Source organism: Moschus berezovskii, chromosome 5 (assembly GCF_049115385.1).
Source record: "Moschus berezovskii isolate FMDL1 chromosome 5, NW_MosBer_1.0, whole genome shotgun sequence".
NCBI classification, from domain to species: Eukaryota; Metazoa; Chordata; class Mammalia; order Artiodactyla; family Moschidae; genus Moschus; species Moschus berezovskii.
Window position 1 is genome coordinate 32,959,889 of NC_142464.1, and position 24,583 is coordinate 32,984,471.

The window sequence follows — 24,583 nt, forward strand, 5'->3', positions numbered from 1 at the left end:
TAGTTGTTTAAAAATTTAAGGTTAAAATATCAGAGGAATATCTTACTTTGAAATTTCTTAGAAGTTGCTTCACCATCATGTCCCTAGAGCAAATGCCCACTTTTCTCTGTTTACCTTGTGCTGGTTCTCTGCTCAGACTCTACATGCATGAACTTAATTCATTCCTCTTAGAAAAGCAGAGAGACTTGAGTGTAAACCCAGTTCATCAACTGTCTTCCAGCTGACAAGGTACCATAGATTTTCCACAAAAAAGTATTTTTTTTCCCACTTATTTTTTTGTTTGTTTTTGTATCCAAAATGTGTTTATTAGGATGGTTTCCCATTCATGTTGATACAGGGTACTTTTAGTGCTGCTTCCATCTGAAGGAGCATCCTTCTGTAAGCCTTGCTTTTCCTCCTGTAGGCTGACAGAGGATGGTAGAGCAGCCAACACACAAAACTACTGTTTGTTCATGGCTAAAGACAGTGGTGATTTTATAGTATCCTGGGCATTTTGCATCCATGAAATAGGAACTGGGGCTCTGTACCAGGTGCTTCTTCTTGTGTTTCCTCTTTTCCTCTTCTGGAGAGGGATGAAGAAGATCCTTTGCGAGAGGCATGTTCTTATGAGGAGGTCATCACCGCCGGAAAGACACTTGTTTTGAAAGTGCTCTTGAAGGCATCACTGGCTTTTTTGGCTGAATCTTCACTTTCACTTCAACTAGCTTTTATTGTGCTCTTTCCAACACTGATTTGAGATCCAGTTTCTTCACTGATAAAATTAAGTAGATGGATGAGTTGTTTCTAGGACTTTTTTTTTTCTAGCTCTGACATATTTGATTCTGGGTAGAAGACAGTGTGATGGGTGGGTTTGTGCATTTTCAGTGGAAGGCATAAAACAAAATGATTAAACCTTTCCTTTACCATCAAAATGGTTATATCAGAGAAGATTAATATATAGACCATGCTTCCGTTCCGTTCCGTTCAGTCGCTCAGTCGTGTCCTACTCTTTGCGACCCCGTGGACTGTAGCCTACCAGGCTTCTCCGTCCATGGGATTCTCCAGGCAAGAATACTGGAGTGGGTTACCATTTCCTTCTCCAGGGGATCTTCCCGACCCAGGGATCGAACCCGGGTCTCCCGCATTGGAGGCAGACGCTTTAACCTCTGAGCCACCAGGGAAAGGTATAACAATTAAATCTTTTAAAGGGAATTTTATGAGAACATACAGGAAAACAAATTGACTGAAGAAGGCAAAGAAGGCTTCATGGAAAAGGAAATTAATCTGGACTTGAAGACTAGATGACAGCTAAATGTGTGGAGATATAATCTGTGATTTAAGAGTTAAAGTAGATGGGATGGAAGGTGTATCAGATAACTTGTGTTTGCTCCTTTGGGTCCTCTCTTCAAAGTGCTCCACTTTGAATGTTCATGCTCTTGAGAAGAGTCCTTATGCCTGGGGAAGTTTACCTGCACTGGTAGACTTGCTTTTCCTCTGGCTTCCAGATGGGTTCAGCTAATCTGAAAATAAGAGAGGTGAAGGAAGACTGAAGTAGGAATATCTGTTCCCTGACCCCCTCCCTGCCATGTCTCCATGGCTTGCTTCCTCTACTGAAGGCACAGCTCTTATTTAGAATCTAGCTCAATACTGGGCCCTCTATCCTAGTCCACTGCTTTGTTTATCTGTTTTTATGCCAGTATCATACTGCTTTGATTACCGTAGCTTTGTAGTATCATCTGACATCAAGGTGCATGATTCTTCAAGCTCTGCTCTTCTTTCTCAAGATTGTTTTGGCCATCTGAGGTCTTTTGTGTTTCCCTACAAATTTTAAAATTATTTTTTCTAGTTCTGTGAAAACTATCATTGGTATTTATATAGGGATTAAATTGAATCTGTAGATTGACTTGGGTTCAGTTCAGTTCAGTTCAGTTCAGTCACTCAGTCGTGTCCGACTCTCCGCGACCCCATGAATCACAGCACGCCAGGCCTCCCTGTCCATCACCAACTCCCGGAGTACACTCAAACTCATGTCCACAGAGTCGGTGATGCCATCCAGCCATCTCATTCTCCGTCGTCCCCTTCTCCTCCCGCCCCCAACCTTTCCCAGCATCAGAGTCTTTTCCAGTGAGTCAACTCGTCTCATGAGGTGGCCAAAGTATTGGAGTTTCAGCTTTAGCATCAGTCCCTCCAATGAACACCCAGGATTGATCTCCTTTAGAATGGACTGGTTGGATCTCCTTGCAGTATAAGGGACTCTCAAGAGTCTTCTCCAACACCACAGTTCAAAAGCATCGATTCTTCGGCGATCAGCTTTCTTCACAGTCCAACTCTCACATCCATACATGACCACGGGAAAAACCATTGCCTTGACTAGACGGACCTTGGTCGGCAAAGTAATGTCTCTGCTTTTTAATATACTATCAAGGTTGGTCATAACTTTCCTTCCAAGGAGCAAGCGTCTTTTAATTTCATGGCTGCAATCAGCATCTGCAGTGATTTTGGAGCCCAAAAAAACAAAGTCTGACACTGTTTCCACTGTTTTTCCATCTATTTCCCATGAAGTGATGGGACCAGATGCCATGATCTTTGTTTTCTGAATGTTGAGCTTCAAGCCAACCTTTTCACTTTCCTCTTTCACTTTCATCAAGAGGCTTTTGAGTTCCTCTTCACTTTCTGCCATAAGGGTAGTGTCATCTGCATATCTGAGGTTATTGATATTTCTCCCAGCAATCTTGATTCCAGCTTGTGCTTCTTCCAGCCCAGCGTTCCTCATGATGTACTCTGCATAGAAGTTAAATAAGCAAGGTGACAATATACAACCTTGACGCACTCCTTTTCCTATTTGGAACCAGTCTGTTGTTCCATGACCGGTTCTAACTGTTGCTTCCTGACCTGCATACAGGTTTCTCAAGAGGCAGGTCAGGTGGTCTGGGATTCCCATCTCTTTCAGAATGTTCCACAGTTTATTGTGATCCACACAGTCAAAGGCTTTGGCATAGTCAATGAAGCAGAAATAGATGTTTTTCTGAAACTCTCTTGCTTTCTCCATGATCCAGAGGATGTTGGCAATTTGATCTCTGGTGCCTCTGCCTTTTCTAAAACCTGCTTGAACATCTGGGAGTTCACGGTTTAAATACTGCTGAAGCCTGGCTTGGAGAATTTTGAGCATGACTTTACTAGCGTGTGAGATGAGTGCAATTGTGCGGTAGTTTGAGCATTCTTTGGCATTGCCTTTCTTTGGGATTGGAATGAAGACTGACCTCTTCCAGTCCTGTGGCCACTGCTGAGTTTTCCAAATCTGCTGGCATATTGAGTGCAGCACTTTCACAGCATCATCTTTCAAGACTTGAAATAGCTCAACTGGAATTCCATCACCACCACTAGCTTTGTTCGTAGTGATGCTTTCTAAGGCCCACTTGACTTCACATTCCAAGATGTCTGGCTCTAGGTCAGTGATCACATTATCGTGACTATCTTGGTCGTGAAGATCTTTTTTGTACAGTTCTTCTGTGTATTCCTGCCACCTCTTCTTAATATCTTCTGCTTCTGTTAGGTCCATACCATTTCTGTCCTTTATCGAGCCCATCTTTGCATGAAAAGTTCCCTTGGAATCTCTAATTTTCTTGAAGAGGTCTCTTGTTTTTCCTATTCTGTTGTTTTCCTCTATTTCTTTGCATTGATCACTGAGGAAGGCTTTCTTATCTCTCCTTGCTATTCTTTGGAACTCTGCATTCAGATGCTTATATCTTTCCTTTTCTCCTTTGCTTTTCGCCTCTCTTCTTTTTACAGCTATTTGTAAGGCCTCCTCAGACAGCCATTTCGCTCTTTTGCATTTCTTTTCCATGGGGATGGTCTTGGTCCCTGTCTCCTGTACAATGTCACGAACCTCCGTCCAGAGTTCATCAGGCACTCTATCAATCAGATCTAGTCCCTTAAATCTATTTCTCACTTCCACTGCATAATCATAAGGGATTTGATTGAGGTCATATCTGAATGGTCTAGTGGTTTTCCCTACTTTCTTCAATTTAAGTCTGAACTTCGCAATAAGGAGTTCATGATCTGAGCCACAGTCAGCTCCTGGTCTTGTTTTCGCTAACTGTATACAGCTTCTCCATCTTTGGTTGCAAAGAATATAATCAATCTGATTTCGGTGTTGACCATCTGGTGATGTCCATGTGTAGAGTCTTCTCTTGTGTTGTTGGAAGAGGGTGTTTGCTATGACCAGTGCATTCTCTTGACAAAACTCTATTAGCCTTTGCCCTGCTTCATTCCGTGCTCCAAGGCCAAATTTGCCAGTTACTCCAGGTGTTTCTTGACTTCCTACTTTTGCATTCCAGTCCCCTAGAATGAAAAGGACATCTTTTTTGGGTGTTAGTTCTAAAAGGTCTTGTAGGTCTTCATAGAACCGATTAACTTCGGCTTCTTCAGCATTACTGGTTGGGGCATAGGCCTGGATTACTGTAAAATTGAATGGTTTGCCTTGGAAACGAACAGAAATCATCCTGTCATTTTTAAGATTGCATCCAAGTACTGCATTTCGGACTCTTTTGTTGACCATGATGGCTACTCCATTTCTTCTAAGGGATTCCTGCCCACAGTAGTAGATATAATGGTCATCCGAGTTAAATTCACCCATTCCAGTCCATTTTAATTCACTGATTCCTAGAATGTCGACGTTCACTCTTGCCATCTCCTGTTTGACCACTTCCAATTTGCCTTGATTCATGGACCTAACATTCCAGGTTCCTATGCAATATTGCTCTTTACAGCACTGGACCTTGTTTCTATCATTGGTCACATCCACAACTGGGTATTGGTTTTGCTTTTGCTCCATCCCTTTATTCCTTCTATAGTTATTTCTCCACTGAGCTCCAGTAGCATACTGGGCACCTACCGACCTGGGGAATTCCTCATTCAGTATCCTATCATTTTGCCCTTTGTTACTGTTCACGGGGTTCTCAAGGCAAGTATACTGAAGTGGTTTGCCATTCCCTTCTCCAGGGGACCACATTCGGCTGTGGTCCATGTGATTAGATCAGCTAGTTTCCTGTGATTATGATTTCAGTTTGTCTGCCCTCTGGTGCCCCCTAGCAATACCTACCGTCTTATTTCGGTTTCTCTTACCTTGGTCGTGGAAAATCTCTTCACAGCCGCTCCAGCAAAGTGCAGCTGCTGTACCTTACCTTGGACGAGGGGTATCTCCTCAAGGCCCCCCCTCCTGACCTTGAACGCAGAGTAGCTCCTCTCGGCCCTCCTGCACCCGCGCAGCCACCGCCTGTTGGACGTGGGGTAGCTCCTCTCGGCCGCCGGCCCTGGCCTCAGGCGTGGGGTAGCTCCTCACGGCCGCACCTCTTTGCGTGGCTCGTTGCGCCGGGGCCGGCGTCTCTCGCGTCGCGTCTGCGCCGCCGGGGACTTGGGTAGTATGTTTATTTTAGCACTATTGATTCTTCCAACCCAGAAATGTGGTATATCTTTCCATCTATTTGTGTCTTCAGTTGCTTTCATCCATATCCTATAGTTTTCTGAGTACAGGTCTTTTCCCTACTTAGGTAGATTTATTTCTAGGTATTTTATTCTTTTTGATGTGACGGTAAAGGGAACTATTTCATTAATTTCTTTCTCTGATAGTTTGTTATTAGTATATAGAAATGCAACAAATTTCTGTATATTAATTTTGTGTCCTACCACTTTACTGAATTCATTGATGAACTCTAGTAGTTTTCTGGTAACATCTTTAGGATTTTCTATTGTGTAGTATCATGTCTCTCGAGAAACCTATATGCAGGTCAGGAAGCAACAGTTAGAACGGGACATGGAACAACAGACTGGTTCCAAATAGGAAAAGGAGTACATCAAGGCTGTATATTGTCATCCTACTTATTTAATTTATATGCAGAGTACATCATGAGAAATGCTGGGCTGAAAGAAGCACAAGCTGGAATCAAGATTGCTGGGAGAAATATCAATAACCTCAGATATGCAGATGACACCACCCTTATGGCAGAAAGTGAAGAGGAACTAAAAAGCCTGTTGATGAAAGTGAAAGAAGAGAGTGAAAAAGTTGGCTTAAAGCTCAACATTCAGAAAACAAAGATTATGGCATCTGGTCCCATCACTTCATGGCAATTAGATGGGGAAACAGTGGAAACAGTGTCAGACTTTACTTTTGGGGGCTTCAAAATCACTGCCGATTGTGATTGCAGCCATGAAATTAAAAGACGCTTACTTCTTGGAAGGAAAGTTATGACCAACCTAAATAGCATATTAAAAATCAGAGACATTATTTTGCCAACAAACGTCCATCTAATCAAAGCTATGGTTTTTTTCCAGTAGTCATGTATGGATGTGAGAGTTGGACTGTAAAGAAAGCTGAGTGCCAAAGAATTGATGCTTTTGAACTGTGGTATTGGAGAAGACTCTTGAGAGTCCCTTGGACTGCAAGGAGATCCAACCAGTCCATTCTAAAGGAGATCAGTCCTGGGTGTTCATTGGAAGGACTGATGCTAAAGTTGAAACTCCAATACTTTGGCCACCTCATGCGAAGAGTTGACTCACTGGAAAAGACTCTGATGCTAGGAAAGGTTGGGGGCGGGAGGAGAAGGAGACGACAGAGAATGAGATGGCTGGATGGCATCACCAACTCAATGCACATGAGTTTGAGTGAACTCTGGGAGTTGGTGATGGACAGGGAGGCCTGGAGTACTGCGATTCATGGGGTCACAAAGAGTCAGACATGACTGAGCAACTGAACTGAATTGAACTGAACTATCATGTCATCTGTAAACAGCAACAGTTTTCATTTTTCCTTTCCAATTTAGATTCATTTCAGTTCTTTTTCTTCTGTGATTAATATGTCTGGGACTTTCAAAACTATGTTGAATAAAAGTATATGCCATCCAATTTTCTGTTGCCCTGATATGGTATCTGTGATAATTGTGAAATCATTATATCTTATCCATGAGGTGTAGGGGCCACCTTGCCACTTGGACTCATACCCCAAAGCTGTATTACATCAATGATGTGTCATAATCAGTGGTATCTTAGGGTGGAAGAACTATGGTATAGTGTTCTGTAGTATAGTATATTGTACGCATTGCTCTATAGTATAGTGTATTGCCTGACATATTCTTTAGTCAGTTCAGTTCAATTCAGTCGCTCAGTTGTGTCTGACTCTTTGCAACCCCATGAATCACAGCACGCCAGGCCTCCCTGTCCATCACCAACTCCCGGAGTTCACTCAGACTCATGTCCATCGAGTCGGTGATGCCATCCAGCCATCTCACTCTCTGTCATCCCCTTCTCCTCCCACCCCCAATCCTTCCCAGCATCAGAGTCTTTTCCAGTGAGTCAACTCGTCACATGAGGTGGCCAAAGTACTGCAGTTTCAGCTTTAGCATCAGTCCTTCCAATGAACACCCAGGATTGATCTCCTCTAGAATGGACTGGTAGGATCTCCTTGCAGTCCAAGGCACTCTCAAGAGTCTTCTCCAACACCACAGTTCAAAAGCATCAGTTCTTCGGCGATCAGCTTTCTTCACAGTCCAACTCTCACATCCATACATGACCATGGGAAAAACCATAGCGTTGACTAGACGGACCTTGGTTGGCAAAGTAATGTCTGTGCTTTTTAATATGCTATCTAGGTTGGTCATAACTTTCCTTCCAAGGAGTAAGCGTCTTTTAATTTCATGGCTGCAATCAGCATCTGCAGTGATTTTGGAGCCCCCAAAAATAAAGTCTGACACTGTTTCCACTGTTTTTCCATCTATTTCCCATGAAGTGATGGGACCGGATGCCATGATCTTTGTTTTCTGAATGTTGAGCTTCAAGCCAACCTTTTCACTCTCCTCTTTCACTTTCATCAAGAGGCTTTTGAGTTCCTCTTCACTTTCTGCCATAAGGGTGGTGTCATCTGCATATCTGAGGTTATTGATATTTCTCCCAGCAATCTTGATTCCAGCTTGTGCTTCTTCCAGCCCAGCGTTCCTCATGATGTACTCTGCATATTCTTAGGAAAGGCTAGAAAGGTCCAATTCAGATTCTTGTGGAAAAAAAGACAGTTTGAATTTTATTCTGCCGGCAAATGAGGAAAATTCTTGGGCTTCTAAACAACTGTCATATTTAGGCTTATGATATAAAAATGATCTTTGAACAATATGAAGGGTGGACTGAAAATAGATGTTTGAATATAGGAAGACCAATTGGGCTGCCATTGCAATAATTTAAGGGAAAATAGTTATGATGGCCCAAAGTAGAGTAATTAGAGTGAAAACAACAAAAAAAAATGTGACAGCCTGATAAGGCTGTTATTGTTGCAGGAAAAAGCAGTTAAATCAGAATAGCACAAGTTTTGGGTTTAAGACTTTCAGAAAATCTAAAAACATAGGTACGGACCCATAGATCCTCCCTTTCCTAATAGTTTTCTCCCTTGCTAGAACAATATTCTCATTTGTATGGAAACCAGGGAAAGGTTCATACCAAGAATTTTGAAAGCCATAAATTGATAACAGTTGAAGCTGGGTTATAGGCAAATGAGATTTGTTATTATTCTTACTACTTTTGTGTATGTTTGGAATTTTCCACTTTAAAAAATTACAACACACACACAACAATTAAAGTAGTCATCCCTCAGTATCCACAGGGAGTTGGTTCCAGGATCCCTCACAGATACCAAAATCTAAGTATGTTCAAGTTCTTTGTATATATATAAGGTGTAGATTTTGCATATTCTATATCTGTGCATATCCTCTTTTATATAATTTTATTTTTTGCTGTGTCAGGTCTTCATTGCTGCTAAGGCTTTTTCTCTAGTTTCTGTGAGTGGGGGCTACTCTCTAGTCACACAGAGCAGGTTTCTCATTGAAGCGGCTTCTCTTGTTGCAGAGCACAGGCTCGAGGCACTCAGTCTTTGGCAGTTTCAGCACATGGGCTCAGTATTTGGCTCGCACAGGCTCAGTAGTTGTGGGGCACAGGCTTAGTTGTTCCACGGCATGTGGGATCTTCCCCAACCAGGGATGAAACCCATGTCTCCTGCGTGGGCAGGTGGATTCTCTACCACTGAGCCACCAGGGAAGCCCTCCTCTTATATACTTCGAGTCATCTCTAGATCGCTTAAAGTATTTAATACAATGTAAACGCCGAAGAATCGATGCTTTTGAACTGTGGTGTTGGAGAAGACTCTTGAGAGTCCCTTATACTGCAAGGAGATCCAACCAGTCCATTCTAAAGGAGATCAATCCTGGATGTTCATTGGAGGGACTGATGCTAAAGCTGAAACTCCAATACTTTGGCCACCTCATGCGACGAGTTGACTCACTGGAAAAGACTCTGATGCTGGGAAAGGTTGGGGGCGGGAGGAGAAGGGGACGACGGAGAATGAGATGGCTGGATGGCATCACCGACTCTGTGGACATGAGTTTGAGTGTACTCCGGGAGTTGGTGATGGACAGGGAGGCCTGGCGTGCTGTGATTCATGGGGTCGCGGAGAGTCGGACACGACTGAGCGTCTGAACTGAACTGAACTGAACTGAACTGAAACGCTATGTAAATAGTTACAAGCACTCAGGCATGGGGCAAATTCAAGTTTTGTCTTCTGGAACTTTCTGTAATCTATCCCATATGCATACTTACATGTGAAATGACTTACGTGTGAGGAAGTTGATTGAACCATTCTTTACATTAGAAAAATATTTTAAAAAAAAACAAGCAAGAGCCTCCAGAATACTGGTTAAATAAGTTGTTTTATCTATAAGATGGAATAATTTTCAGTCAATGGAAAGAATGAAACTGTTCTATATACAGTATATTTATATGGAGGCATCTCCTACAAATAGTATGTGAAAAAATACACAAACCCAAGTGAGAGTAAATTGATGTATTATATATATACTGCTGTTTATTAGATATATTCAAAATATATCAGTTCAGTTCAGTTCAGTCGCTCAGTCGTGTCCGACTCTTTGCGACCCCATGAATCACAGCACACCAGGCCTCCCTGTCCATCACCAACTCCTGGAGTTCACTCAAACTCATGTCCATCGAGTCGTTGATGCCATCCAGCCATCTCATTCTCTTTCATTCAAAATATATACACATACCTAAATATACTCAAAAATAACTGGCAGCCCAGAGATAAGATTGCGGTAGGTGAAATTAAAAGAGACGCATGTACCCTAGTGTTCATTGCAGCACTATTTACAATAGCTAGCACATGGAAGCAAACTAGGTCTCCATCAGCAGATAAATGGATAAGGAAGTTATGATACATATACACAATGGAATATTGCTCAGCTCTAAAAAGGGGCGCATTTGAGTCAATTCTAATGAGGTGGGTGAAACTAGAGCCTGTTACACAGAGTGAAGTAAGTTAGAAAGAGAAACACAAATACTGTATATTAATGCATATATATGGAATTTTGAAACATGGTAGTGACAATCCTACATGCAGGGCAGCAAAAGAGACAGAGATGTAAAGAACAGACTTTTGGACTCTGGGAGAAGGCGAGGATGAGAGGATTTGAGAGAATAACGTTGAAACATGTATATTACCATATGTAAAATATATGACCAGAGCAAATTCGATGCATGAAGCAGGGTACCCAAAACCAGTACTCTGGGAAAACTTGGAGGGATAGGGTGGGGAGGGAAGTGGAAGAGGGGTTCAGGAAGGAGGGACACATGTATACCCATGGCTGATTCATGTTGATGTATGGCAAAAACCATCACAATGTTGTAATTATCCTCCATTTAAAATAAATAAAATAATTTTTTTTTTAAAAGAGAGCTGTAGGTGCATGCAGGGAAATCATCCGCTCAGTGCTAAAGGGTGCACATTTCTTGCAGTTCTCTACATTCCTACATTTCTCCCCCCAAATTGGCTTTATCCTAAAACCTGTTCCCTTGTGGTCATGAGATGGCTGCAGCCATTTAAGTATTTACATGAAGACACAACTTCCAGCAAGAATGTCTCTTTTTGGGTTCACAACACTGTGCTGTGTTGTCCTTAGTTGCTCAGTTGTGTCCAACTCGTTGCGACCCCATGGACTGTAGCCCACCAGGCTCCTTTGTCCATGGGATTCTCCAGGCAAGAATACGGGAGTGGGTTGCTTTGCCCTCCTCCAGGGGATCTTCCCAACCCAGGGATCAAACCCAGGTCTCCTGCATTGCAGGCGGAGCCTTTACCATCTGAGCCACCACTTTCCTAGGAGTGAGGAAATCTTCCTAGAAGCCCTCTAGTGGACAAGCCTTAATGTTACATTGGCCAGGTTTGGAAAACCTTCCCTGGAGAAGGAAATGGCAACCCATTCCAGTATTCTTGCCTGGAAAATCCCATGGACAGAGGAACCTGGTAGCCTATAGTCCATGGGGTCGCAAAGAGTCGGACACGACTAAGCAACTTCACTTTCTTACTTTATCCCAGTCTGAATCCTAACACTGGAAAATAAATAGCTTAGACCAGTGGTTCTCAGGCTTCCCAGGTGGCTCAGCAGTGAAGAATCCGTCTGCCAGTGCAGGAGACACAGGAGACAAGGGTTTGATCTCTGCATTGGGAAGATCCCCAGGAGTTAGAAATGGCAACCCATTCCAATATTCTTGCTTGAAAAGTTCTATGGACAGAGGAGCCTGACGAGCTACAGTCCATGGGGTCACACAGAGTCGGACATGACTGAGCGCACATGCACCACCATTTCTCAACCCAAGGTAATTTTGCCTTCCAGGGGGCATTCAGCAATATCTGGAGACATTCTAGGCACACCTGGAGAAAGGGTGCTACTCACACCTTTAGGGTAGAAGCAAACGACGCTGCTAAACATCCTAGAACACACTTAAACAGTCCACCACAACCAAAGATTACCTGACCACAATCCTAGTGCACTGCTGGTGGGAATGTAGACTGATGCAGTCAGTGTGGGAAACAGTATGAAGTCACCTCGAAAAATGGGTCCAGTGGTCCTAATGTTGAATATATGTCCAAAGGAAAAGAAATGACCACGTCCTTTGGAAGATATCTGCACCCCCATATGTGTGTATATATCTTCCGACAGAGATAGACCCATATATGTGGTCGTAAATGGCAGGATCTCCTTCTTTTTCTTCTTTTTGTGACTAAATAGTATCCCACTATATATAAAAGAGGACAGAAGAGCCTGGTGCATGTCAGTCCACGGGGTCACAGAGAGTTGGACACAACATAGTGACTGAAAAGCAACATATATATATATATATGTATATGTGTGTGTGTGTGTGAAGGATATACTGTCGGAAGATATCTGCACCCCTGCACCTCTATTTGTGTGTGTGTGTGTATCCTTATGTGTGTGCATATATATATATTTCTTGCATCTAACTTTATATACACAGACAGGAGTGCAGATAATTCCGACAGTATATCTTCTACATATACACATACATGGGTGTATGTCTGTGTCTGCTCCGCAACAAGTGGAGCCATTGCAATGAGAAGCCCACACTCTGCAACTAGAGAGTAGCTCCTGCTCACCACAATTGAAGAAAAGTCAGAGCAGCAATGAAGACCCAGTGTAGCCAAAAATAAACAAATAAATTTTTTTTAAAGGAATTGTTAATACCTGATGGTTTTCTAGATGTAGAAAATGGGAGAGAGACTGTCATTGGAGGGATGGTAAGATTTATAGAAAAGAGTAACTGGAAAGTGATTTTACTATTAACCAGAATAGAAAATTCAGGAAAAGAAACGTGTGATGAGGTACAAGGGAGATTAAGTGCTGTTTTAGGCTCCCCTTGCCTTTGTCAGCATTCCTCTGGAAGCAATTATCAGGATTAATTTTATAGGGCTGTTTTTGAGTGTTATATACTATTCAATACTATGTGTCAACAATTCTGTAAGCCTGATACGCTGGCAAGTCAGCTACCCTATTGTGTTCCTGGGCCCTGAATTTGCAGACAATACCCAGTCAAATTTATCTTTCTGGACTTTGCTTTTAATGATGACTGAGAGGCCACTACCAACCCCCACTCCTTTGTTGAATCACAGCAGTTGTTGTTCAGGCAGGATCTACTGCAACTACTTGGTTCTAAGTTTCTTGGTCAAAATCACAATCCAATTGTGCCTCTCTGTAATTATACCTAAGCCATCTTGATTGATTTTTGGTAATTTCTACTCAGTATTGGGGAAATAAGCTTTGTTTGGGCATTTTCCTCTGACTTATTAAGAAACACTTTGAAGCTTACTGAGTCCAAGGAGGCCTGTTCTGTTTTTATTTTTTTCAGAATTTTTCTGTTTCTTTTTCTACTGATGTATAGTTGATTTACAATGTTGCCTTAGTCTCAGGTGTACATCACAGTGATTCATATGTATACATTGTTTTTCAGATTCTTTTCCCTTATAGGTTATTACAAAGCTTTGAGTATAGTTCCCTGTGCTATACAGCAGGTCCTTGTTGGTTATCTGTTGTATACTTCAGTCGTGTCCGAATCTTTGTGACTCCATGCACTGTAGCCCACTGGGCTCCTCTGTCCATGGGATTTTTCAGGCAAGAATAACTGGAATGGGTTGCATTTCCTTCACCAAGGGATCTTCCCAACCGAGGAATCAAACCCGTGTCTCCTGTGTCTCCTGCATTGCAGTCAGATCCCTTACCCACTGAACTGTCTAGTGTCTAGGTTAATCCTGAACTTGCCAAGGAGGCGTGTCCTAATTCCAAACTGTTTAGCTACTGAAGAAGAATTAGAGAAGTGGCCCAGTTCACTGACAGTTGTAGTTCAGGGGTATTATTTTGTCTGCTAACATAGCAATGATAATCGTGCTGGTCCAAATGGAAACCAAATACCTTCGGCGTAGGCCCCAAAGCTATAGCGTTTTAACTGATATTTGGGAACACATCCTCCTAAACAAGTGACAGGTAAAGGGGTAAGGAGGAGAGATTACTGGGGAGCCACACGCTATGCCATACAGAGCTCAGTTCCTATCCCCAGATACCCCTTTTCTTCATGGCTAATTTCTGGTGTCCTTCACTGCCAGGGCATCAGTTGAGACCGGCTCAATCCATTAAACAGATGTTAATAAATTGGAATAGCAAAAGAGGAGAGGTCAAGGTCTTGGTTTCTTTCTACCCAGGAGACTCCTTTTGCTTTCTATGAAAATTTGCATATGAAGAGGCATTAGGAAGGGCAGGCTTTGTCAAGCCACAGAATAAAGGGTAAAGAGTGCCTATATTCTTACATTTACATAACCGAGAGCAGTCACTCCAACAGTTCGTCTCAGAAAAAGATATGCTGTAAAGGGAAGTTCTGTGTTCACACAGAGCAGCAGCTGGCCAATTTTTAAACTTGTTGTTTTTTGGGGGAAAAAAAATCAAGTTCTACCTAATCGGGCAACATGCTATTCTTCCTCATTCCGTTCTCTCTGGGGAGGCAAACTCATCATTTCGTAACATTCCTTGCTTTTAGATCTTTGAACTACCTACATGTACCGCTTACCATTTTGTTATGTTTTAAATTATTGGTTACAGTTCTATCTCAACAATCTAGGTCTTAGAAATATTTGAACTAGTCCTTACCAACTTTCTCTTGCCTCAGATTCCTCTAATTATTTATTTTTCTTTCTTACCTATCTAGAATCCAGATCACTTAGTTACCTTCTATCAGTATCTTGCTCTTCCCAGGTGGTGAAGAACCCACCTGCCAATGCAGGATATAAGAGACGTGTTTGATCCCTGAGTCAGGAAGATCCCCTGGAGGAGGGCATGGCAACCCACTCCAGTATCCTTGCCTGGACAATCCCATGTACAGAGGAGCTTGGCGGGCTACCGTCCATAAGGTAGCAAAGAGTTGGACATGACTGAACGACTTAGGACATCAGTGTCTTATCAATTGCATCAGTTTGGATTTCATTTCTCTTGCAGATGTTCTTCTCCCAGAGAGTAAACAGCTTTTCTTTCTTCACTTCAAATCTATAGAATCAGTTTCTCTTACAGTCTATAGATTCTGGTTGTTGTTGTTTTTTTTTTTATCACACATGGCACCTCTTTCAGTTTCTGAGTATTTATCATTCCCCTATTTCTGTTGCTTAAAGGACTTCTAAGGAATCTTAGGTCTTCTCTCTTTTCTCTATATTCAAAAGTTTTGGTGCACTACAAATGTAGTCATATTTATAAAAAAGTTCAAACACCATAGAAATTAGAGTCTCCCCCCAACCATGATCCTGTAATGCCCTGAGTCCGGTCCCCCCATACTGGTAGAATAAGACACTCGCAGCAATGCAAAAGCAAGAACGGGGTTTATTTCTACCTCGAGCTAGGGCTCATGCCTCCTCCAGCGCAGTGGAGTGCGGACAAGAGCCCTGAGCCCAGGTCACAGCGGTTTTTATAGTCTTAGATTACATAAGCACCTATTTTTGTTCAAAAGATCAAACTGGCAGAAGCTCATTGGCCAGTTTGTGCACGCGCAGAGTTTTTCTGGGGGATTTCCCTTTTTCCTCTGATTGGCCCGATTTTTGGCACTGGCGGGACTTTTCTAGGGAGGAGTTTCTTATTTTTGGCGCCGGCGGGATCTTCTTAGGGAGGAGTTTCTGTGAACTTAGCCTCCACCCTGTCTCCAGGAAATGGAAACTTAGGCCTAAGCAAGGTGTCAGGCCTATCCTGGCTACTCAGATGTTAGGGCTCCTAACATCTCCCCCCTTTTCTGTTGTTCAAACGGAGGAATCTTCCTCCGTGGGTAGAGTTTGATCCAGGGATCTTTATACAGCCTTACTCAAAACAATTCTAGGAATCTTTACTTAAAAACAACCTTATCTAAAATGGAGTAACTGGTTTTACGAGCAGCAAGCAAAGTACAGAAGCAAAAATGCATTACAGAAGCATTAAGTTCTACAGTAGGTTACAGCATCTAATCTGAAATCACACCCATAATATCATTTTTCAGGATATCTGGGAAATAGTTATTTCCCAGGATGTCTGAACCATAGCTACTCTATTTTGACTTTTAATTGTAAAATTTTTTTAATAGCCAAAGCAGATGTCACCATTAATGACGTCAGTGTTTTTCTAGGTATGAGAAGATGCAAGAATTGGAACTCATAAAACCTTTTTCTGAAAAGATCTGACTGAAGGCCTGTTCTGCCAGTTTTTTCAGAGCACAGAGTGCCTCATTTCTGATTTTCACCCTGACTTCTTTCAGGGGGTGTTGAAGGTCAGCAGCTTGCAATGGTCATGACATAATCTTTGTAGAGGCAGCTGGCAAGTACCAACTTCTAGTCAGCAGGGTCCCTTCATAGCCACATATCCGATCATGTGACACCATTTTATGGCCATTGTGTCCAGCGGTGCTGGGAAGGCTCATTCCCAGGTCTAGGGAAGCGATGGGCCACTCAGTGTGCTAAAATTGGACCAGGCCTTGCAAGTAGCAAAAGTCTCTGGACCACTGTCTTACTAGCCTCTTGGTCCAGGAAAATATTCCCTCTTGTTGCTTTTTCTCATACCCAGAGTCACATTATTACAGTTATTGATCTCATATGGAACTGCATATCAGCATTATATCACAGGCTCAGTGAAACAAGTGACATAGAAAATAATATAGCATTCAGTCAGTTCAGTTCAGTCGCTCAGTCGTGTCCGACTCTTAGCGACCCCATGAACCACAACACGAAATGCCTCCCTGTCCATCACCAACTGCCGGAGTTCACTCAAACTCATGTCCATCGAGTCGGTGATGCCATCCAGCCACCTCATTCTCTGTCGTCCCCATCTCCTCCCATCCCCAATCGCTCCCAGCATCAGAGTCTTTTCCAGTGAGTCAACTCATCGCATGAGGTGGCCAAAGTATTGCAGTTTCAGCTTTAGCATAAGTCCTTCCAATGAACACCCAGGATTGATCTCCTCCAGAATGGACTGGTTGGATCTCCTTGCAGTCCAAGGGACTCTCAAGAGTCTTCTCCAGCACCACAGTTCAAAAGCATCAATTCTTCGGTGATCAGCTTTCTTCAGAGTCCAACTCTCACATCCATACATGACCACGGGAAAAACCATAGCCTTGACTAGACGGACCTTGGTTGGCAAAGTAATGTCTCTGCTTTTAAATATGCTATCTAGGCTGGTCATAACTTTCCTTCCAAGGAGTAAGCGTCTTTTAATTTCATGGCTGCAATCAGCATCTGCAGTGATTTTGGAGCCCAAAAAAATAAAGTCTGACACTGTTTCCACTGTTTCCCCATCTATTTGCCATGAAGTGATAGGACCAGATGCCATGATCTTCGTTTTCTGAATGTTGAGCTTCAAGCCAACATTTTCACTCTCCTCTTTTACTTTCATCAAGAGGCCTTTGAGTTCCTCTTCACTTTCTGCCATAATATAGCCATAGCTAGCAGTTATTTGTAAAATAAGAATTATAAGTCAAGAACATTTATTAGATAAAGCCTGGTATACCCCAAGTCACCTGACTTCATTTGTTAAGTGACTATAGCCTCGTGTTAACCTCCTGGTTGTACATTATGGAGCATCTGACCTTTATCTGAAGATTGGTTACTGAGATAAGCTTTAGAAACTAACCTAGAGTGTCCTTTTTAATAACTTAATTAAATCTTTTAGCAGTATCACGTAACAAGGAACTGTCTTAGCAGTGGGTCTTAGTAAACACTAGACCTTAATTAACAAAACTAGAAACTTAATTTAACAATTTACAAACTTAATATTCCATGATTTTCATTATGGGGGCATTAACCCTGTAGCCAGGAAGGCTTTAACCCATCAAATAAAAATGAGGTTTGTCAGGGAGCTGGGATAAGCCAAGCAGCCATCTTGGATTTCCCATAGCCCTGACTCTGATTTCCAGCTATTTTTTTAATTTTCCAATTTAGAAGCAGACTGTTGCCATGGTTTAAGGACAATAGGATGGCACAAGTTTAACAGAGTTTTTGTATAAGCAGAATGAGCTTTTACATGTCTACAAACCCGACAATTGGATTAATTTCTAAAACTAGCAGCAGCAGCAGCAGCAGCAGCATAGGATCAGGCCTATGGTAGAAAAGCATTTGATTTATATGCAGAGGTCTAAGAAGTCAAGAAAACATTATAAATAATCATACGAATCAGGTCCAGCATCTTGGGCAAGCTGTCTACCTCTGATGTCGTCATCTTCTCATCCTGGTGTAGTGTAGTTTCTTCTGAAAAAAGTCCTTCCATCCAGGTTGGAGACCGTCCCTTAAATTATGTCTTTTTCTAGTCCTGGTTGCAGGTCATGAGGCATCTGATCTTCATCCAAAGATAGATCACTGAGACAAGCTTCAGAAACAAACCTAGGGTGCTCTTCAAGAACTCAACCAAATCCCATATTAATATCACATAACAGCAAAGATCCATTCAGGAAATGAGTCTTAGTAGATACAGACTTCCATTAACTGGGATTTAACACTCATTGAAACATCATTTTTTCCCTAAAATTACTCTCATTTTTATCAAATATAACCAAATTAAGACTTGTTTACAAAATAGATCTGTTCTCAATAAACTTGACCTGATTATTTATATAACCATAGACTTTTCTTTTTTTTGCTTTGCTGAAACTTTTATGGAGTCTCAAACTTAACTTTAAAAACTTTCAGGGCTAGGAAAGTCATCTCAAAGGCTTATCACAGATTTTGCCTAAAAGATGTGAGTGAATTCCTCCCTTTCTTAAGGTCTCCAAAACTGAGATTTCTGTACCTGTTAGTGAGATAACCTTCTTAGTTTATCTGATAAAGTTACTGGAAGCCTAAGAGTTTCCAGTCTCTGAAGGGGTCAGATAGAGAAAAATGTTAAATGCTTCAATTTGTCTATTAAATACCATTTTACAAAATTACTGTTAAGTCATAATTAGTTTGAGGGGAAGGTTTCCTAAGATCTGGAAAACACAGATTCAAACCAGTAATTTTTCAGAAACCATAAAAGTTATAAGCATATTTGTCAGTTCATTCGGTCCTTTTGCTAACCTTTGTACAGTCATCAGGTTTCTCACTAGAATCTTTTAATTTCTTACCCAGTTCAGAAACTTGTATTTATCCAAAAGTCCTTTTTATAAATCTTCTGGAAGAGGAAGCATTTTCACAAGAAACTTGGTTAGTGCTGTGACAATACTTTAAGATAGTAATCAGAATTATGGCAACATTTTACCTGAATATATCAGAATTTATATATAAATTGTTTCTAGGATATCTGTATTAGTAACATTTACAATACAATATACCCGAGACTTATTATTCATTTGACAGTACTTCCCATGTAATTTAACATGGAAATTGAACCCAATTAGTGTAATATCTCCCTTTGGGATGTTTCAGGGGCCCTCTGAAGCATCCCAAAGTCAGCTAGAAGCCAAAAGTGCTTCATCAGATTGATTTAGGAAGTTTTGTCAACAAATATCAGAAAGATTTAGAGCACTCAGTCAGATGGGATTATAGGTCACTGTGAAACAATAGCTATTCACTCAGCCACGTAACAATATAGGATTTCAGAGGCAAATATAGAACAGACCACTTAAGAGGCAAATAAACTTAAATCTATTGTCAAATGCAGTTTAACATCTCAAGAAAACGTTTATTTATACACAAAACTCTTTCCTTGGGGTCCACTTTCCACAAAACCTTTTTATCACTTTCTGTACCCATTTGTTCTCCCATCCTGGAACAGCCAACTGTAAGTCAGACCTACTACCGTTTTCCTTCATAAAATGTAACTTCATTATTCATACCTTCTTTACTGAACACACACATCTTACTTCCCTTAAGCAACCAAGAATTTACCTTTATATTAGCATTCTATAGATTGGTGAACATAAATACCAGTGATAACTTAAAAAATTTTAGCAAACATCTCAGGATGGCATCAAACATTATTTATTAATAGTCTAAAATCTTTAGTTTTTCTGTAAGTTAGTATTCAATACTGAATGTTTCAGAATCTTATTTTATTTGGAAATGACCTAGCTATTCAATAAACTTTGGTTACTTAATTTAGCACAACCTTAGAAATTCAGGTTACCAAAATCTAGAGAAACTGTTTTAGACAGAAATTTTTCATCTTAATAGAGTTCATCTAAAAGCTCATGTCTCATTTACATTTCTTAGAAGTTTTTGTTTTTTCACTCAAGGTAATTTCTTTTGTCGACAAACTTGTAACAGATATGATATTTAATTTATATTGAACCTAGGTGCAATGAAAATATTCTACTTAATGTTAATTACTCTAAGACATGTCTATATTCGATAGATCAACAAACATTAATATCAGGTATTTAATACTGAATATTTTCCAGTTTACTTGAACCTGGAATTTATTATTTAATTTAGAATTATTTTATTTGTAAGCGCTTACCCTTTTTTAAGCCAATTAAATAGAGCTCATTTACAAACTAACTTCAAAAATATTACTCAGAGACAAAGACATACCAAGACATATTAAGACAGACACAGTGCGAGTCTTTAGTCATGAATTAGATAATTACAATACAAAATTTACTAGCTTATAGAAACAGTTGGACCGATTCTATAGGGGGTCGGCGGAGGGACCCCATAAACAATAAAAGGGCATAAGGAAGGAGAGTCACCCAGTACCCGCCAGTCTCTATTGCCAATTTTGCCAATGTTTCTTTTAGGATACAATTCATCCTTTTTACTTGACCCGAGCTCTGGGGATTGTATTTGCAGCGTAATTTTCATTTAATCTCCATAGCCAAAACCAATCCCTGAACAACTTTATCTTAGCCAAATTCCTTGGTCTCCAGGCAGCTGCTCGGAGGCCTGCCATAAGAGTCTGGCGGTACACTCGGAGATGCTCCCTATCTTCTGCGTGCTCAAAGTCCCACTGGTCAATGGAAATCCTTCATCAATTATGTTCGGCTGCATGGTGGGCCTCCCGTCCACACCCGGGACATGTTTCCGAGCTTCCGATAGAATCCGCTCCTGTTCTTCCGTGGTGAAGAACACCTGTAACAGCTACTGACAGTCATCCCAGGTGGGATTATGGGTGAAAAGGATAGAAACAAAAGGCTTTATCCATGCTGGTGGGTTTTCCACCAGATCTTGCCAGACCAGGATATAGGGCATCTGGTCTGGGTGGCCGGAAGGGCCGGGTTTGAGAACCTTCCCCTAACAGCCCGGATGGTGGGCAGGCTGAAGGTTCCCTCCCTTGGCCACCCGACATTAAAAGTGGGCCACTCCGAAGAACAGAGCGTCACCAGCTTATTCCTCTTCACTAGCAGAGACAAGTCTCACGCCCTAGATTTAAAGTCAGAGAAATGATCCATCATGAGGGAGAGCGGGTTAGAGCTTCCTTGACCCATGACCACAGAATAGATTACGGGAGAGAAAAGACACAGGAGAGAGACAGAGACAATGCCGGCACACACGATAACACGACAAATGGAGGACAGACGTCAGCCGAAAACACACTACTAGGTCTCTGAGACCTCTGAGGCTTCCTGCAGTTTAAAGTAACCTTACCAAAGGGCGTCCACTGCCCACCAGATTCCGGATCAGGAGAGACCTCCTCTCTCCCGCAGAGCCAGCTGCCTTCCAGCGCGAATGCTGGGCCTCGGCCTTACACCGGCTACGGCGATCAATTCGCCCCTGAACAGACCTTGCACCGGTGCTGTAATCAGCCCTCCTCCGGGCTGATGAACCCCTTCTGCCGGGAGAGCGTTATTCTCCCCAGTCAGAGGGATCCCAGACGAGCCCCCAAATGTTATGTCCTGAGTCCGGTCCCCCCATACTGGTAGAATAAGACACTCACAGCAATGCAAAAGCAAGAATGGGGTTTATTTCTAGCTCGAGCTAGGGCTCATGCCTCCTCCAGCGCAGTGGAGTGCGGACAAGAGCCCTGAGCCCAGGTCACAGCGGTTTTTATAGTCTTAGATTACATAAGCACCTATTTTTGTTCAAAAGATCAAACTGGCAGAAGCTCATTGGCCAGTTCATGCACGCACAGAAGCTCATTGGCCAGTTTGTGGGCGCGGAGTTTTTCTGGGGGATTTCCCTTTTCCCTCTGATTGGCCCGATTTTTGGCGCCGGCGGGACTTTCCTAGAGAGGAGTTTCTTATTTTTGGCGCCGGCGGGATCTTCTTAGGGAGGAGTTTCTGTGAACTTAGTCTCTACCCTGTCTCCAGGAAATTGAAACTTAGGCCTAAGCAAGGTCTCAGGCCTATCCTGGCTACTCAGATGTTAGGGCTCCTAACAATCCCTTCCCCTTGCACATTCTCCAGAAATAACCACTGTTAATATAGCGACATATATCCCTCTAGATATTTTCAAATTATCTTTCTTTCAAAATATGCTTTAGTTTTTACTCTTTTATTAGAGATTATACATTGTACAATGCCTGTGTTGGTCAACCTGGATAGTTACTCGTCTTCGTATGATATTAAGCTCTTGTCTTGATTTCTTCTAAACACTCTCTTCTTGGTAGCACATCACTCCTTCCCCTTTTCTTTAACCTCCTCTTCCCACACCTCCAACTCTCTGGCTCACACAGAGTCATTACATTGTTATACATGCTACCCCTTCCTCCAGGAAGAGTTGACTGGCCCAAGAGTGACTTTATAACCCAAGTTAAAATACCCCAGCACTGCTGAACTTTGTTGATTGGTCAGGTGTGGGCACCTGACTTAGAACGTACAAGCTTTCACACAGCAAAGGATACCATTTTAAAAACTGAAAGACAGCCTATGGAATGGGAGAAAATATTCGCAAATTATGTGACTGACAAGGGCTTAATCTCCAAAATATAAAAACAGCTCATATAACTCAACAACAGAAAAACAACCAACCCAAGCAAAAAATGAGCCAAAGACCTTAAAAGACATTTCTCCAGAGAAGACATGCAGATGACCAGTAGGCACATGAAAAGATGCTCAACATCACTAATTATTAGAGAAATGCAAATCAAAACTATAATGAGGTACCACCTCATACCAGTCAGAATGGCCATCATCAAAAAGTATATAAATAACAAATGCTGCAGAGGGTGTGGAGAAATGGAAACTCTCCTATACTGTTGGTGGGAATATAAATTTGTGCATCCACTATAGAAAACAGTATCAGTTCAGTTCAGTTCAGTCGCTCAGTTGTGTCCGACTCTTTGAGACCCCATGAATCACAGCACGCCAGGCCTCCCTGTCCATCACCAACTCCCGGAGTTCACTCAAACTCATGTCCATCGAGTCGGTGATGCCATCCAGCCATTTCATTCTCTGTCATCCCCTTCTCCTCTTGCCCCCAATCCCTCCCAGCATCAGAGTCTTTTCCAGTGAGTCAACTCGTCGCATGAGGTGGCCAAAGTATTGGAGTTTCAGCTTTAGCATCAGTCCTTCCAATGAACACCCAGGACTGATCTCCTTTAGAATGGACTGGTTGGATCTCCTTGCAGTCCAAGGGACTCTCAAGAGTCTTCTCCAGCACCACAGTTCAAAAGCATCAATTCTTTGGCGATCAGCTTTCTTCACAGTACAGTATGGAGGTTCCTTTAAAAACTAAAAATAGAGAATTCCCTGGTGGTCCAGTGGTTAAGACTCCAGGCTTTCACTGCCAGGGGCATGGGTTAGATCCCTGATTGGGGAACTAAGATCCTGCAAGCCAAAGATTGTGGCAAGAAGGAAAGGAAGGAAGGAAGAAAGAAATCTAAAATAGAATTACCATATGATCCAGCAATCCCACCCTGAGGCATATACTTGAACAAAACTCTAATCCAAAGAAACACGTGCACCCATTTGTTCATAGCAGCACTATTCACAGCAGCCAAAACATGAAGACAACCTAAACGTCCATTGATAGATTAATGGAGAAAGATATGGTACCTATATACAATAGGATACTGCTGCTATTGCTGCTACTGCTGCTAAGTCACTTCAGTCGTGTCCGACTCTGCGTGACCCCATAGATGGAAGCCCACCAGGCTCCCCCTCCCTGGGATTCTCCAGGCAAGAACACTGGAGTGGGTTGCCATTTCCTTCTCCAATGTGTGAAAGTGAAAAGTGAAAGTGAAGTCACTCAGTCGTGTCCGACCCTTAGTGACCCCACGGACTGCAGCCTACCAGGCTCCCCCAGCCATGGGATTTTCTAGGCAAGAGTACTGGAGTGGCTTGCCATTGCCTTCTCCGACAATAGGATACTACTCAGCCATAAAAATGAAATCATGCCATTTGCAGCAACATGGATGCAACTAGAGATTATCATACTCTGTGAACTCATAAGTGTTTGTTGCTCAGTTGTGTCCTACTCTTTGCAACCCTATGTAGCCCATCAGGCTCCACTGTCTATGGGATTCTCCAGACAAGAATACTGGAGTCAGTTGCCCTGCCCTTCTCTAGGGGATCTTCCTGACCCAGGAATCGAACCTGGGTCTCCTGCATTGCAGACAGATTCTTTACTATCTGAGCCACCAGGGAAGACATAAAGAGAAAGGCAAATACCATGTGGTATCACTTACATAAAGAATCTAAAGTATGGCACAAATGAACCCATTTATTAAATAGAAGTATACTCACAGACAGAGATCAGACTTGTGATTGCCAGAGTGATGGGGTGGGGATAGGGAAAAGGATTGACTGGGAGTTTGGAATTGGTATAGATACAAACTGTTACATCTAGAATGGATAAATGTAA

General features: G+C 42.1%; 1 pseudogene; it reads right to left on the reverse strand.

Moving 5' to 3' along the window:
• Positions 1 to 344: 344 nt before the first annotated feature.
• LOC148777818 (small ribosomal subunit protein eS27 pseudogene) lies at positions 345 to 599 on the reverse strand (annotated as a pseudogene).
• Between the last annotated feature and the right edge of the window lie 23,984 nt (positions 600 to 24,583).